Source organism: Cannabis sativa, chromosome 7, assembly GCF_029168945.1.
Source record: "Cannabis sativa cultivar Pink pepper isolate KNU-18-1 chromosome 7, ASM2916894v1, whole genome shotgun sequence".
NCBI classification, from domain to species: domain Eukaryota; kingdom Viridiplantae; phylum Streptophyta; class Magnoliopsida; order Rosales; family Cannabaceae; genus Cannabis; species Cannabis sativa.
In genome coordinates this window covers 52441394-52453481 of record NC_083607.1, presented here as the reverse complement: position 1 = coordinate 52453481, position 12088 = coordinate 52441394, and positions in this window count along the sequence as shown.

Below are 12088 nucleotides of genomic sequence, written 5' to 3'. Positions count from 1 at the left end.
TGTGTGTGAGATACTGGAGAGTCCCAATCAAGCTTCTGTATTCTGTAGGATTGTTCAGCAGTGTACCATCTTCAATTGACAGAGTTTTCCCTACTGTCATGGGAGTAGGGCACAGTTTGAGGTGTGTCATGTTGTTCTTCTCGAGTAATTCTGTTATGTACTTTCCTTGAGATAAGTACATACCAGTTTCATCTCTAAACACTTCGATTCCTAGGAAATAATGCAGCAGGCCAAGGTCTTTTAAAGCGAAGACTTTGTTCAACTTGACAGTGAATTGCTTGAGCTTTTGAGCATTGTTTCCTGTTACAATTATATCATCTACATAGATGAGAACAAACACAATATCAGCAGCATTTTTAAGAAAGAATAGAGAGGAATCAGCTTTAGAATTGGTGAACTTCCACTCAAGCAAAGTTTATTTCAACTTATCAAACCAAGCCCTTGGTGCTTGTCTCAATCCATATAGGGATTTAGACAACTTGCAAACATAATCTGGGTAATTTTTATCCTCAAAACCAGCAGGTTGTGTCATAAAAACATCTTCAATTAGGCTCCCGTTTAGAAAAGCATTATTTATATCAAGTTGTCTAACTTCCCAAGATTTTGACACAGCTATTGTCAAGATGATTCTAACTGTGCAAGCTTTTACAACCGGACTGAATGTCTCCCCATAATCTATACCAGGTCTTTGGCTAAACCCTTTTGCAACGAGCCTTGCTTTGAATCTTTGGTGCGAACCATCTGGATTTAGTTTTATTCTATACACCCACTTGTTCCCCACAACATTCATGTCAGGCAGCCTTGGAACAAACACCCAAGTCTTGTTCTTTTTCAGAGCATAAACCTCTTCTCCCATTGCACCATTCCAACCAGAATGTGCCAAAGCTTCAGCAAGAGACTTGGGTAATTTGTGAGTGTCGACTGTTGCAGTTTTCCCATGTAAACTTTAGGTTTGAAAATTCCATCCTTGGCTCTTGTTACCATGGGATGAGTGGATGTCAAAGGAGCAGCAGGTGGTTGAGTATTTTGGTCTGTAGCTTGCTGGTTTGTAGGCTCCTGATCTTGGCTTTGTATTTCAGAGTTTTCACTCTGTATTTCAATGTTCTCAATGGCATAATTACTGTCATGATCATGAGAAAAAACCTGTTGAGAGTCAATATTATCTGAAAGTGCCTCATTAGAATTAAGATCAGGATCTCTATCGGTTTGGGAAGATGTATTGTGATGTGTTGGTGACTGAGATTGCCTAGTGTTAGGCTAAAATTAGTCTAAGCTTTGGGCCATATTTCGGTTAGTTTTCACTCTTTGTTTCTAGTTTTAGGGCTATTTTACGCTTGATTCTTTTGTTTCAGGTCCCTGGGTGTTTAAAGAAAGTATTTACAAGAATTGAGGACAAGTGGTGAAAGAATTGAGAAGAAAAACCAAAAAAACATATGTTGCTGCCAAATCCCGTCGCGACGGGCAATATCCCAGTCGCGACGGGAACTGGCAGAAAGATTTTCAAGAATCGCTGCTTACCCCCGTCGCGACGGGAGCATTGCCAGTCGCGACGGGGACCCCAGTGACGAGATTTTTGGGCAGTTTCGTAATTTCACGAATTTTTAAGTTGAGACTTGGTTTAAATAGTGAGAGTTCGTGAAAATTAGGGATTATTCAGAATTGGAACCCTAGAAACAAAGGAGGAGGCTAGAAGAGCGGCTTCTGGCGACCCGGATCAATTGCTTCAACTAGTTCTTTCTCTTCTCTTTAATTTTTCTATGTTCTTTTCTATTTCAATGTTAATTATGGATTTGATTATGGATGTTTTGAACTAAACTCCTATTTAGGGAGAATGATGAATGTTGTTTAAGTTTTTCATAGTTAATGATTAATTGCCATTCCTCCATCTTGATTGTGAATACTATTCATATTTGTGTTTAATTTCCATGTGCAAGATTGATCACCTTTTACATGTTTTATGATCTTAATTCAAAATCTGAAAAGTGAGAATTGAGAATGCTAAAATTGGATAGTCTAGGTTTTGATGTGAAACGAAAGTATTTACATAGCCTTTGTGACATTTAGATTATTGCTTAATGCTGATTTCATGTTAGTTTAATTAAGAGATTAATTAGAGAGCATGAGATTTAGAACCTAGAAGATCTGAAAAGAGCTAGGTTAATTCATAATCTGTCATTCACTTCAAGAGAAGGATAGCATTTAAACATTAACATTGGTAACTTAACAACAGGATTCGTCTCCCCATTTTCTTATCTTGATTAATCTTCCTGTTGCTAGTTTTAATTTTTCTGAATTGTTTTATCTAATTCATAAAAAGTATTCTTTTACCAGATAGAATCAATAGTATAATTTAGTAGTAATTAGTCCAATTCCCTGTGGTTCGACCTCACCTGTGTGAGTGTACTACTTGATTGCGTATACTTGCGTAGTGATTATAAATTTAACAACAAGTTTTTGGCGCCGTTGCCGGGGAATTGTATAAAGATTGATATTACATAAAATTATACTAACTTCTACTTTGGTTAATTCTTTTTGCTTATTTCTAATCTGTTACTTTTAGATTAAATTTTGTAATATTATTAAAAATTAAATTTTGTTCTGATTTGCTTTTTCTTTTTAGTTTTAGTATTAATTTTGTTGTTTCAAATTTTTATCTTTTTAGTACTAATTTAGTTTTATTTTATTTTTATTTTTTATTTTACTAATGTTTTACTTATGAGTTTGACCTGAAAGATAAATCCAGATGTTATATCTTGAGGATTTTGCTCAACAAGACAATGAACCATTCTATTCTGCTTGGAGGAGATTTAAAGAGCTTGGAGAGAGATGTTATCCCACTTTCTCAAGTGGATGTTTTACGTGGCTCTTTTATAATGGACTTAATGATGAAACAAGAAGCTGGGTTAATTATGGAGCAGAGGTCACTGGAGCGCCTCTATTAAGGAGAGGCCATGAAGCAATAAATCTGTTGAATGATATGGCAGATTTTGATTATGATTGGCATTGGAATCCATCACTTCAAGGTTGGAGTCATCAATACCCTCCTTATTGTCCAAACTCACCCCAACCAATTGAAGAAGAGGAGGATATACTATCACTTCCAAAAGAGATTAATCGATTGACGGACATGGTAAAAGCTCTATGTGATAATTTAATGGCGCAGGATTCAGAGAGTTTTAAGGATAATAACTCAAATAACGAAAGTTATGAGAGTTGTTTGAATATAGTAGAAGCACCATCAGATGAATACATAGAAGAGACTGAGCCTAGAATTGAAGAGAAAGAATCCTTTGAAGTGGTTGAAAATTTGGATACATTGGATGCTTGCTCAACAAATGATGAACTCAATTTGGTGAATGAAGAAACATCCATCCTCAATGATGAAATTATTGAAGATCAAATCACAGTCAAGGATGTGGATGGTCATGAGGAAACTGAACAACCAATTGAGAGGTTATTTGAGAAAACCAAGAAAGAGGTGCCATTGGTGGTAGAAGAATCACTTGTAGTTGTTGATTTGAGGTTGTCAACACCACTATATTATGAACCACCAATGGACCCTTATTTTCCACTAATGTCGCATTCTCCATATTGTATTCTCTTCGAGTTACCAAAGGCTTCTCCCCAAGCACATCATCCAAATTCTTATGTTGTTGGTGCTGACTTTTGTTCAAACTCATCGCTTGCCAAGCTTGAAGGCGAGTACAACAATAATTTTCAAGTTATCTTGCATGACGCTTATTACGGGCGTCAACCGCTTGTTGATGTGGCGCGCAGGTAAGTATCTCTCAACCAAAATTTTATTTTAACACATTGAGGACAATGTCATATTTAGTTTGGGGGGAGAGATTTAAAAATTTTATTTTCTGCACTTTAATTTTTTGTGTTAGTTTTTTTTCTGTTTTAGTTAAGGATGGCAATAAGCTAAAAGATAATCGTGTGCTGCTCTTTAATGTAATGTGCTCTGAAATTGCAAAATAACTGTGTGCTTAATTCTGTTAACTCTTTGGATTAGTTTGGATGCTTGTATAACATGAGTAAGAATGCAATTTGATGATCTGTGAAATATGTTATAATTATTTTACTATAGTTTGTGGTAAGATTGACTGAATAGCTTAGAACTTGCATATCTTATTCTTTTGAGGCGAAATCCTTGACAACATTCAATAGGAATATGATTTAGGCATTTGTTGGATAGTTTGAGCCTTTCAAGCCTACCATGAAATGATTATCCTTAGTTAACCCTCTTGAGCCTAAACTTGTTTTGTTCTTCACCTGTTGAACTGAAATATGTATCCACACTGTTAATTTTTGTCCTCACTATTTTATCAAAGATATCATGAGCTATATAATTAGTTTGGGGGAGCAAAATGCATGGTGTGAGAGAAGATAGAAAAAAAAAAAAACTTGCAAGATTGAGAAAAAAATAGATATGTTGTAAGATCAATATCACTGAAAAAAAAAAATGTTGAAAAAAAAAAACTGAAAAGAAAAAAAACATGATTCAAGAAAAATAATAAAATTCAGTGATGTTGGGAAAAGAAAAAAAGTCTCAATCTTGGTTAGTTGTGGGAACATTTTAGAAAATTTGAAATTAGAAGAAGCTTGTGGGTTATTTTTGTGCTTATGATATCTTTAGCCAAAATTGTTTTTCATTTTCCAAATATCTAAGCCATACTTTATAAACCTCAAAAAGCCCTATTGATTCCGAAAGGATGTTGTCAACATTAGTGGAGAGAGGTAAGCATGCAAGCATATGAGTTATCGGGTAGTGGAATGGTAGAAAAGAGTAAAACTATTATAACATTGTTTCGATTGTGAAGTCATCTTGTGTTTATGCAGTATGTGACAAACTGAGCATCTAAATTAATTGTTAGAGTTGGTAGAATTGACATTCTAGTTTGCGCAATGGAAGAGAACAACACATGAGGCAGTAGTATTACGATTATCTGATAGTGTAGTTAGTAGTATTTTTTTTTTCTTACTCGAGGGCGAGTAAGAATCTAGTTTGGGGGAATTTGTTAGGCTAAAATTAGTCTAAGCTTTGGGCCATATTTCGGTTAGTTTTCACTCTTTGTTTCTAGTTTTAGGGCTATTTTACGCTTGATTCTTTTGTTTCAGGTCCCTGGGTGTTTAAAGAAAGTATTTACAAGAATTGAGGACAAGTGGTGAAAGAATTGAGAAGAAAAACCAAAAAAACATATGTTGCTGCCAAATCCCGTCGCGACGGGCAATATCCCAGTCGCGACGGGAACTGGCAGAAAGATTTTCAAGAATCGCTGCTTACCCCCGTCGCGACGGGAGCATTGCCAGTCGCGACGGGGACCCCAGTGACGAGATTTTTGGGCAGTTTCGTAATTTCACGAATTTTTAAGTTGAGACTTGGTTTAAATAGTGAGAGTTCGTGAAAATTAGGGATTATTCAGAATTGGAACCCTAGAAACAAAGGAGGAGGCTAGAAGAGCGGCTTCTGGCGACCCGGATCAATTGCTTCACCTAGTTGCTGGAACATTTAAAGACACAGACCACGAGGGAAGATGAACATTTACTAGTTTTTCCAAGTGAAAATTGTTGAGAAAACCATGCTTAAATGGGAATTCAATCTCATTGAAGATTACATTTCTTGAAATGTAGACTCTTCCAGTGGTGCTTAAACACTTGTATCCCTTGAAGTGTTCACTATACCCTTAGTTTACACATTTGGTAGAGTGATACTGAAACTTATGTGATTGATAAGGTCTAAGGCACGGGTAACAAGCAACACCAAAGGTCTTGAGGTGTTTGTAGTCAGGTTTTCTAGTAAACAAAATTTCAGTGGGTGAGATGTTGCCTAAAACTGGTGTAGGCAGTCTGTTAATGAGGTATACAGCAGTAAGAAATGCATCACACCAAAACTTAAGTGGCATACTTGCTTGAGCAAGAAGAGTGAGGCCCATTTCAACAATGTGCCTGTGTTTTCTCTCAGCCCTTCCATTTTGGGCTGAGGTGTGAGGGCAAGAGTGCTGAAAGTCAATACCACTTTCTATAACCAGTTTTGAAAAAGGTTGATACTCACCACCATAGTCAGACTTTAGCTTTTTTATTTTTCTGTCAAACTGGTTTTCTACAAGGCTTTTGAATTGAGTGAATGCTTGAAAAGCATCAGATTTGGCTTTTAAGGGATAAAGCCAAGCGTACCTACTAAAGTCATCTATGAAGTGAATATAAAATTTGAAGTTGGTTGTAAAGCCCGCTTAGTTAATTTGGAAATTAGCAGTTGTTTATGTTTAAATTATGAAATTATTTATAGCCATTTAAATAATTTATGATACTGTTATTTATGTTATTCAGTAGCTTGCATATTTTGCATTTCCGGTGTCCGGTATTTTGGAACTCGGCGTTTGGCTCAGTAGAAATCACAACTTAGTATGTTAGTAATTTGGGGACGGGTTTTAGACATTGGGAATGTCGGGAATGGCCGGGAATTTAGAATTTCCCAAAAATACCCCTTTACTATGATTTATGTGATTTTATGGTGGAGGGGCAAAATGGTCTTTTTGCCCCAATGACTTTTTGTCTTTTAGTGACTTTTAAATGGAAATTAAATGTTAATTGTTTATTTTTAGTTGGCTAAAATAAGTTTATGTAAATAGCTTTTATTTCATTTTTCACACTTAGCAAAATAGAATTTTCAAAAAAAAAAAAAGAAACTCTCTCTTTCTTTCCCTTCCATTTTCGGCCAAGCTTTGAGCAGCAAGGAGTGGGTTTTTCTCCCTTGATTTTGGCTTGTTGATTCATCATCTCTTAAGGTCCATTGCTAGCTAGGTTGGTTCTTGTCTCTCCTTCTTTAATTTCTTAAAAAAATGGTGAAAATTGATGAAATGCATGCATGATTTTGGTATATGTTGCTGCTGTGATTTTGTTGTTGATATATGTGATTTAAAGCATGTTATTTGATATTAATTGAGCTATGATGAAAGCATGTAGGTTAGATTGTTAAAGCTTTGAGTTTTCTTTGCAAAAATATGATTTTTGGAGGAAATTATAGTGATTCTGTTTCTGTATTGTTGCTGTAGTTTCTAATTGTTTTCAGTGATGATTTTATGCTAGTTTAAGTAGAATTAAGCTAGTGGAATGCATGTTTAGGTGGATTTGCTCAAGCTTGAGTTTGGAACTCAAAGCTTGAGCTCCAATGGTGATTTTTGTATATGTGGTTTCTGGGTGATTTTGATGCTTTGGATTTGTTCTAGGGATAGTTTAGAACAGGTCTGGAAAGTTTGGGACCAATTGGGGTTGAATTGGTCGAGTTATGAGAATTTTAGTTGGCTGCCTGCGAGGAACCGGAATTCCGGTTGTGCATCCGGAATTCGGATGAGGGTTCGATAATTCCGAACCGGAATTCCGGTTGGGCAACCGGTCTGCCGGTTGGGGAATTTTTCCGAACCCTAGTTTTCCTCGTTTTTAGGTTTTTAGGGGTATTGCCATGCTTTTTATCAATAGGGAAACTTTTAGTTCTTAGTTTTAGTCCCCGGGAAGTGATTTAGCGTGTCACTTATAGCGTTGTGATTTTTATGGTTTAGGAGCCGATGTCCGCCGCTCGGCTTCGGTTCCGGTCGGGTTGGCCAAGCACACACGAAATCGGAATCCGAGTAAGATTAGTATAACGGTATGCATATGTAGATTACATGTTTAGCGTGCATGTAGGAAGCCTGCTAGATTACATTAGTTATGTATTTAGGCTTCGAACCATCCAACCCTGTCACGTTGGTACGAGTGGAGTATGACCGGCGGCGGAGTATGACCGGTTCGGCCGTCAGTGACACTTGGTTGGTGGTTCGGTGTTATTGACCTATCCCGTCGGTACGAGTGGAGTATGACCGGCGGCGGAGTATGACCGGTTCGACCGATCAGGAGGATACTTGTCAATAGTACCGTCCCCTGAACGTTCAAAACTCAGTACCATGTTGGACATGGCAGTAGTAGCTCAGTACCATGTTGGACATGGCAGTAGCGGGACTCAGTATCGTGTTGGACACGGCAGTTAGAATTATGTATGATATTATTATGCTTTTCTTGCGAGTACGTCGACTCACAGTTTATGTCCATGTGTAGGTAAAGGCAAGGCTATAGCTGATGGACCGTGAGCGAGCTTATGAGATTGTACATGTCGGGGCGGTTAGGCCTGGAGCGTACGATCCTCGGGACAGCAAGGCTGAGATTTTTGTAACTGTCGTTAGACGACTTTTATTTTGATGTAATAGTTAAACAGTTAAACTTTTTGTAAATATTTTTATAATCGGGATCCCGAGTCTTTTGTAATATGTTTTACAAGTTTAATCCAAAAGCAAAATTTTAATTAATCACGTTTTTCCATAAACCTCGTTGATTAGCAACGAGCTGCACAGTACGTTTAAAAATCACGTAATACGCCTAAGATAGTTAGGGTGTTACAATTTGGTATCGTAGCCGCTGGAGTTGTCTTAGAAGATCGTCACGACATGTACAATCATCATCAGCAGTTAGCTCGGTTCACGGTTCAGTAAGCCTTTATTGCTTTAGTAGTTTATTTTATTCAGTTATGAAAAAGAAAAGCCTGTTAGGAAGCATGTTAGTAGCCTGATAGTAGAATAGGCGCATGTTTCATTTCTAATTTCCAAATTAAGCGGCATTAGTAAGCTCGCCTTGAATACGACCTGATATGCCAACTCTTGGTTTCGCAGGCGGTTCTAATCAGATGGACGCCAGGCGGACTACCAGGAGTCAGGGCAACTCCGTAGGGTCGAATCAGGGACAGGGAGCTCAGTTTCCCCCACCTGCCAGGGGCCGAGGTAGAGGTCCCCGAGGCAGGGCTCGTGGCCGGGGTGATGAGAACCCGCCACAGGCTGCCCAGGCTCCCCCAGCCGATCAGGGAGCCCCGAACTGGGAGTTACGGTTTGCGGAGATGCAAGCCCGGATCGAAGAACAAGACCTCGAGATCCAGAGGTTGAGACAGCAGGGTGCTCCTGCAGTTCCAGTGCCTATAGTTCCAGTGGCACCTGCCCCTGCTGCCCAGGCCGAGATAGTGGTGGCGGCCCATAGATTGGAACCTCTGTATGAGCGGTTCCGGAAGCAAGCACCTCCGGTATTCCTGGGAGGTCCGGACGTGATGAAAGCCGAGCGATGGGCGACGGTGATTACCAGAATCCTGAATTTCATGGGTGTCACCGGTAACGACAGAGTGGTGTGCGCCACGTTTCAGTTCCAGGAGGACGCCCTGGTATGGTGGGACATGGTGTCTCAGATTCACGATGTCACCACCATGACCTGGGAAAGGTTTCAGGAGCTCTTTAATGCAAAATACTACAATGAGGCGGTCAGAAGCGCCAAGAGGAAAGAGTTCGTTCACCTGACCCAGCGGGAGAACATGAGCGTCACTGAGTATACTACTCAGTTTGACCGGTTGGCGAGGTTAGCCTCGGGAATTGTGCCGACCGACTTCAGTAAAAAGGAGAAGTATCCGGACGGGTTGAATCCCAAGATCGAGGCATGACACGATGATCACCACCGACGACGGCACCACCTACGCTCGGATGGTGGAGAAGGCCTTTGCGGCCGAGGGCGCGGTGGGGTGTATGTCGGGAATCGGCCCGGTACTCGGTGAGTGGCGGAGCTCCTACCCCTCTGCATCGGGCTATAGCGGGGAGTAGTGGTTCGGCCATTGATCGGAGGAAGAGGGCACCCACTTGCTTCCGGCGGCTCGAGTCGAACAAGAGGTTCGGGGGAACCGAACGGAGGAGTCGTCCTGGTGGTGCGAGACCCGATTCTCCTACCCCGAGTGCCCTAGGCCGCAAGAGGCACCATCGGGGTGAGTGCAAAGGTCGGGGGTGCTTCCATTGTGGCATGCCGGACACTTCAGAGGGAATGTCCCCGGCTCAGACCGGAGGCACCGAGAGCTCCGGCGATACCCACTCCGGCCGGGGTGTTCGCTATCACGCGGTGATGCGGATGCCGGCCCATCGGTTGTTACGGGTCGGCTTTTTATTAACAACTCGCTTTATTCGATCTTTGTTTGATTACGGGGCTACACATTCTTATGTGGCGGCCGAGTCTTTAGTAAATTGGGTAGACCCTTTGATAGATATGAATCGGGGTTTGGAACCACATTACAGCGGAGAATTGGTTATCTCCAATAGGTGGATTAGGTCTATGCCGATCAGGATAGATGGTAGAGAGTTAAGCGCTGATCTGATAGAGATGAGCTTAGTCGAATTTGATATTATTTTAGGAATGGATTTCCTATCTAAATATTCGGCGAGCATTGACTGTAAGAGGAAGATGGTGGTCTTCCAACCGGAAAGTGAAGAACCATTTGTATTTGTGGGTTCGGTTCAGGGATCTCGGATCCCGGTGATCTCGGCTATGTCAGCGAGAGAATTATTGCACGGCGGGTGCGTAGGGTTTCTGGCCGTGGTGGTAGACACCACTCGGCCAGACACCGTTCGGCCAGAGGACATCAGAGTGGTTCGGGAATTTTTGGACGTTTTTCCCGAAGAACTTCCAGGGTTACCACCTCAGCGGGAGATTGACTTCGTGATTGACTTGGCACCAGGGGTGGATCCGGTTTCCAAAGCCCCGTATAGGATGGCTCCAGCTGAACTTAAGGAATTAAAGATTCAGCTCCAAGGGTTGCTTGACATAGGGTTCATTCGGCCCAGTGTGTCACCTTGGGGAGCCCCGGTTTTGTTCGTCAAGAAGAAGGATGGATCTATGAGGATGTGCATCGACTACAGAGAGTTGAACAAGTTGACGGTGAAGAATAAATATCCATTACCTAGGATCGATGACTTGTTCGATCAGCTTCAGGGGAAGACGGTCTTTTCTAAGATTGATCTCCGTTCGGGTTATCATCAGTTGAGAATCCGAGAGGAGGACATTCCGAAGACGGCTTTCCGCACTAGGTATGGACATTACGAGTTCCTGGTTATGTCATTCAGACTAACCAATGCTCCTGCTGCATTCATGGACCTGATGAATAGAGTATTCAAGGATTTCCTCGATATTTGTGTGATTGTGTTTATCGACGACATCCTTGTGTACTCTCAATCAGAAGAGGAGCATGAGTTACATCTTCAGATGGTACTGCAACGACTTCGAGAACATAAGCTCTACGCCAAGTTCAAGAAATGTGAGTTACGGTTGTCTCGGGTGTCCTTCCTAGGGCACATTGTGAGTAAAGATGGGATCAAGGTAGATCCGGGAAGATTGAATCCGTCGGGGATTGGCGAGACCGAAGACGGTGACGGAGATCGAAGCTTCTTGGGATTAGCTGGGTACTACCGTAGGTTCGTGGAGGGGTTCTCCAAAATTTCAATGCCCCTAACCGAGCTTACAAAGAAGAATCAGCGATTTATCTGGTCAGATAAATGCGAAGCTAGTTTTCAGGAGCTGAAACAGAGGTTGATTACTGCACCGGTACTAGCTTTGCCTTCGGACAAGGAAAAGTTCGTAGTCTACTGTGACGCATCCAAACAGGGTTTGGGGTGTGTATTGATGCAAGCCGATCGGGTCATCGCTTATGCCTCCCGTCAGTTAAAGGATTATGAACAGCGATACCCGACTCATGATTTAGAATTGGCCGCAGTGGTTTTTGCCAAGATTTGGCGGCATTACCTTTATGGGGAGAAGTGTGAGATCTATACCGACCATAAAAGTCTCAAGTATTTCTTTACTCAGAAAGATTTGAACATGAGACAAAGGCGTTGGTTGGAATTAGTGAAGGATTACGATTGTGAGATCCTCTATCATCCCGGAAAAGCCAATGTAGTGGCCGATGCCACGAGCGAAAGGGTCCGGGCAAGTAGCTAGCATGGTTCGGATCTCACCTCGGCTAGCGAGAGGATATGGTTAGATCCGGCATTAAGTTTGTGGTAGGTCGGCTTCACAACTTAACGCCGCAATCGATACGATCCGTTGGAAAGAATAAAAGTCGCTCAGATGACAGATACGGAGTTAGTGAAAATCCGAGATGAGGTATTGGCTGGTCAAGCCAAAGACTTTTCAGTGTCAGACAGTGGGATGCTTTTGTATAAAGCCAGGGTTTGTGTTCCGAACAGTGTGGAACTGAGAAATG